This window comes from Gallus gallus, chromosome 1 (assembly GCF_016699485.2).
Source record: "Gallus gallus isolate bGalGal1 chromosome 1, bGalGal1.mat.broiler.GRCg7b, whole genome shotgun sequence".
NCBI classification, from domain to species: domain Eukaryota; kingdom Metazoa; phylum Chordata; class Aves; order Galliformes; family Phasianidae; genus Gallus; species Gallus gallus.
The window spans coordinates 84,831,839-84,836,829 of record NC_052532.1 but is presented as its reverse complement, the minus strand read 5'-3'; positions in this window follow the sequence as shown (position 1 = coordinate 84,836,829).

Here is a 4,991-nt window from a genome sequence, read left to right as displayed (position 1 = left end):
ATAAGTAAATGGGCTGTGTTTTATTTGCCTTGAAACTTACCTGTTGTGTCAGGAATTCTCATATCCACCAAATCAAGTAATAGCAGTCGTGTTGTAGAAAGAAATTAAGTATAAATGTGTCAGGTGTAATTCTAAGTGTTCCTAGTGTTCTAAGAGATTGTGTTTGGGAATGACTTTGGTGCAATTGTTGATTCAAAAGTATTCCCTTCCCAGAGGGTGGGTGTAATTTTAGTTTCAGGAGCGCACCAGAACTGACAGAGCTGCCCCTATTGTGGACCCTGAGCTCTGACTCTTCTGTAGGGAGTGGACCAGTAGCTCTAAAGCAAACAGGACTTCCTGAGCATGTGTCTTTAATGCTGCCTTCACTGTGGCTGGGTCACTTCTGCTTCAGGTGGCTTGTTGGCCTGATGCTGGCACTGGAATACCTCCCTATCAAGTGGGAGGTCAACTATCAACTTCCACCTGTGAAGTGTATGAAAACTCTCTTCCCCCCAGCTGTGCTTCATGGAGTGGCTGACCAGAGCTGGAGCTTCAGAATGGCTGGGCAGGCCCTGCCAGTCCTGGGCAGTTTCACATTTATACCATGCTTTTTCTGGAGGCTTTCCTCAGAGGGAAACCAAGGAGACCTTTGTTCTGCATGTCACCCCACCGCTTTCACTGACGTTAGAGCTGTAAACATCACCAAATGTTGGCAAGTTTTCCTCAGGCAGGCTTTACTGAGGTATCGTTCTGCGGGCAAACCGAGCGTCGTTTCTTTCAGAACTGGTGAGAAAGGCAAGTCTTTTGTATTTCATTCTGTTGTGCACGTTCTTCTGGCTTCAGCTGCTAAGTGTACGAATGCTTGCTCGTGTACTGGGAGAAGGCACTTGGTTGATGCTGGTTTTGCACAAGGCTGTGGTTGTGTATTTTCTTACTGGGACTGATATACAGCAGTGGGAAGAAATGGGGTTCCCCTTCAGCCCTGCACGTTAGGATTTGGCTGGATGAAAGAGCTGAGGAACTCAGAATGTGTCAGTAGGCAGCTCTGGGCAGTGGGGCAGGTGCTGCCTCTTGGAGATAAATTGCAGCCACCTGCGTCCAATTTACCTGATACCCCACCTGTGCTCCCAGCAGCAGGACTATTGCTGACCTACATTTCTGAGAATAAAACTGCATACTGGAGCTGAGAGAGGGTGAGGGAGAAGGGCTCCTTGTGAAGCTCAAGGCAACATGGGGACAGAGAGCACTGCTGGTGGCTGCATGCAGGTAAGGCTGGGCAGGTGGGGTGCTTGGGGTGCTGAGTTATGAAAGCAGCACCTCAGTTGCTGCGTCCAGAGGGTAGTGCAGAGTACTGAGCCCTTCTCTTCATTTTGTGTTTCTCGGTGCTGTCAGGTGACAGCTTTATTTTGGACCTCGCATATGAACAGGCAGTGGGAAAAGTCAGGGAATATCAAATCATGAGCAGCACTGGGCAAAGTTAGTGGCTGAACAGCCACCCTGACTGTGTCCATCTGCAAGGACTGCTCTGAAAGTAATTTCATTATGTTGGCCCACACTGTCAGAGGCAGATGGTGGTGGTATGGCAGTAGAGCTGGAGCCTTCCCACCAGTATTTCATTACATGTTGTTGCTGTGTGACAGATGGCAGCAGAGGGGCAGTCTGACAGAAAGGTGTCTGACATGGGAGTGTGGATGAAGCAAAGCTGTGTCATTGAATTCCTCCATGTGGAAAAATGGCACCCATTGACGTTCATTGATGCTTCCTTAATGTTTCTGGAGACCACGCGGTGGATGTGAGCACAGTGAGGTGGTGGGAGTGTGTTTCAGCACTGCTCACCCAGTGACAGTGGGGTCCTAGAACCTATGTTCATAGATTAATGATGGTTAATAGAGTAATAATCAGAAGGCTGTTGGCACGACTTGTGCAGAGAATATTCTTGGGACTATTTAATGCTAACTCACACGCTCATACACATACCTTATAAAAAGTCAAGTTTGGAAATGAACACAAATGTTTATAATATGAATATAGCTGTAGTTAGAGTGGTCTTTGAAGTGGACTCGGTAGGAAGTGATTTTTGCAGGTAGCTTTACTCATATTTGGTATCGCGTGGCTGCTGCTTTCATTACGGTGTGAGTTTCAAATCTGATACAGATGCAGAAGTCATTAAAACTTTGGAATAGTGAATAATGGTTTCAGTCCCTCGATGCTGACAAATTCAGTACCTGCCACTGTTCTCTGTGGGAGCGCTGCCAGGGAAGGTGTAGTTTTTATGGAAGAAGTTTGGTTTCATCATCAGTGATTTTCCTCGCTTTATGCAGGAAGGCAGGCTGTTCTTTGTGTGCGTGGTTTCATCTTCCTCTACCAGCTTGAAGAAAATGCTATAAAAAGTGCCTAAAAGCATAAATAGTTTTGATTTTCCCATGAAGGTGGTATTTTATTTCATTTCCCCTTTATATTCGAGTATTGGATTTTGGTCCCGTTAAATTTTGTTTCTTGCTGTCAAAATTAACACTGTGTTGTGGTTTGCTCTGATTACCAAAGTGGGGTGTTGGGTTGGAACAGCAATTAAAATTCTCTATGTCTGTGGAGCTGGAGGAAGATCTTAAGCATTTGGTGTGAACCAGGTGTCCTGTGGATGATTCTCTCGTGGATGATCCCGTGCTTGTAAATGTTTCCCAGAATGTAAGGTAGTGAGGTAGGCTGCTGGCCATCTAGGCTGGTAATGGATTGATTTTTCAGCTTAAAGGGAGAAAAGAGTGGTTAAAAAAAGGAAAAAAAAAACCAAAAGAAAACAGTGAAGAATGAAAAATGCAACCAGGACTTGGCAAACATACAAAGAAAAAACCCACCAATTTTTAGAAGTTACAAGTGAGGTTCCTGGGAGCGTATTGAGTGTTTGGCTCCTGCCAGTTTGGGCAGATCCTGAGATCTCATTATTCCAGTAGTGCACTCGGTGTTACCCCACAAAATTGGTATTGAAGCCGTCCTACCTGAACCTACAAAACCAGGGTCTGTGTTATGTCAGCATCCAGCTGTTGCCGGGGGGAGAATGTCCTCCTTGTCTGTGTCACTCACTCAGAGCCTTAGAAATCTTATAGATTGACTGTATATGTAAGAGGTTTTGCTTTCTGCACATGCCTTTCCTGAAGGGTTTGTCAGTATTTAGAAGGCCACTGTCTTAGAGGAAGAATCTCTAAAATTTGTCTTCTAATTTACCTGCCAGAATGGAACACTGTGTGTGAGATATGGGATGTGCTTATTTATATGGTGTTCAACGTGCCAGTATGACTTACAGGATGCTGCATGATGACGTGAGGGCCGTAATGTGAGGTCTGCTTTCTGAAGGAAGATGACTTTCAAGGATGGTAGCTGAAATGCTGTACCGTGGGCTGAGAGCTCCAAATTCCATTGTGTTCTGGATACCTTTCTACATTAACTAGTATTTGGACCATGGCATGAAACTGGGGCTGGGACACCTCTTACAGTAGAGAGACGATTGGGTGTTACTGAAAAATGCAACTTTTTCCTTCCAATTGCTCTGTGTTGTTTGGCAGGAGGTGCTGGGGTAAGTTACCTTGTGATATGGACAGCTTAGGGATTTTCTCTGGGATTTCTTTTTATTTCCTATTATTAGTTGTGTTCTAAAATTGTCCTTATATATGTGAAGAGAAAAGCAGACGCTTGTTTGAAGGATCTTCTCTCTGTGTTTGAATAACCTTTTTATTCTGCAATTGCAAGCCTGACTGAATTCCAAATATATTCTACCATACCTGTGTCACATATACAAATGAGTTTGCATTTTTGTGTGTGTTATATGCTCTTATCTCTGAAATAGAACACTACAGCAAAATCTGGAGAAGCTTTCCACCAGAGTAGAGCTCTGTGTTGGATCTACCTCTAATTACAATGAACCTCTTAAAAGAGCAGAAGCGTTTTCAGTTCAAAATCCTGGAGCAATTTAAAAAAGTAGAGACTGAAGTGACTAAGTAGGACCAAATAGAGACCCCACAAATTTCATGTGTCCTTGTAGGTTTCCCTCTGGTTCAGGCTTCAGTCTGGTTTCAGTGCTGCATGGGCTTAGTGCTTCCCAGCTCTCTTAACCAAGGTAGAGGCGTGGAACAGAGTTGGCATTTGCTGTTTTGGTGTCTTTGTGTAGCAGCCTGATTTCTTCCATGAAAAGCCTGCCTCTACACGGTAACCATTCCAGCCATCACAGGTACCAACTGTTCCCTATGGGATCTTACAGCACCATGATAAAAGACCTGTACTGTTTCTTATTTTTTTCTGGTCACTTTCTTGGTAGGGTATTTCACATGACAGTCCACTCGAGTTTTAAAATAGTTCACATGTCTTTTTCTTCTATTAGGGAGCATCCCAGTGGATTGTCCAGCTTGTCTTTATATTGAGATCACAATGGTAGAGCACAGAGAACTGCTACAAGTGAGAGTCTGGATCTGCTTGCCGGCTTGCTACAGTGTTGTCCGTGTCCTCACAAAACAAGAGTTTTTCCACCCACCAACTCCTTTCACAAGCAATTCCTCCCATACAGGAATAACTAATTCCTGTACTGATCATATGTGACGTGGGCAATGGTCCTACAATGGGAAAAAAGAGAAAAACTGGTAGAAGTGGTAAGAAAGTAATCTACAGTGAGGGAGACAGTACAGGATGAATCTGAAAAGCTGTTGCTTTTTTTTCTTGAGAGGTAAAAAAAGTAATTACTGGTGCAAGAATTGCAACTGTTAATTGGCGGTATCTTTAAAATACCGCTGAGGCTTTCTGTGTGTGCTGCAAGATTGGAGAATTCTCACCTGAGCAAGTATTTTCTTCCCTGCATCCTGTGTTGACTGTGACTAGAGAAAGGCATTGTTACAGTTTGGAACTTGACTGCAGATTTCAACTTTCTTCTTTAATTGCATCGTGGCTGTGTTGGACTCCATCTTGCTTAAAGTCACAAAGATAAAAAAAAAAAAAAAAGGAATCACATACCTTATTTTGTGCTGAGTTTG